The sequence below is a fragment of the Octodon degus genome, unplaced genomic scaffold (assembly GCF_000260255.1).
Source record: "Octodon degus isolate 3935 unplaced genomic scaffold, OctDeg1.0 scaffold00016, whole genome shotgun sequence".
In the NCBI taxonomy this organism is placed as follows: Eukaryota; Metazoa; Chordata; class Mammalia; order Rodentia; family Octodontidae; genus Octodon; species Octodon degus.
In genome coordinates this window covers 5,251,513-5,252,244 of record NW_004524592.1, presented here as the reverse complement: position 1 = coordinate 5,252,244, position 732 = coordinate 5,251,513, and positions in this window count along the sequence as shown.

Below are 732 nucleotides of genomic sequence, written 5' to 3'. Positions count from 1 at the left end.
TGGAAGTGTTTAAAACCTTCTGCCACTGCCATAGCTACTGCTGCTGCTGGAGCCACCATAGCCACCTTGATTTCATGGTTTGGTAATATATTGGCCTCCACCACCATAGGGCCCAGAGCTTCTGCCTCCAAAGTTTCCTCCCTTCATGGGTACAAAATTTGAAGACTGACTGTTGTAATTGCCAAATTCATTATAGCTTCCACCACCTCCATAATTGCTTCCATCATTACCAAATCCATTGTAGCCATCTCCACTGTCACCATATCCACCCCCACCACAGCTGCCACCAAAGTCACCTCGACCACTGAAGTTTCCTCCACAACCAAAACTGTCATTGCCACCAAAACCTCCTCCACTTCCACCACCAAAGTTTCCAGAACCACTTCAACCTCTTTGGCTAGATGAAGCACTAGCCATCTCCAGCTTGGAAAGGGCTTTCCTCACTTCACAGTAGTGGCTTTTCACAGTGTGGTATTTTTGAATGATAATCTTATCTACCAGAGTCATGGTCATCAAAGGTTACAAAAGGAAAGCCTCTCTTTTTTCCACTGCCTCAGTCAGTCAAAATTTCAGTCACTTTGATTTTTCCATATTGTTCAAAATAATCTTGTAAGTGATGTTCTTCAGTATCTTCTTTAATGCCACCAACAAAGATCTTCTTCACCGTTAAGTGGGCATCTGGTCTTTGAGAATCTTCTCTTGAGACAGCTCTCTTTGGTTCCACAACTCTTC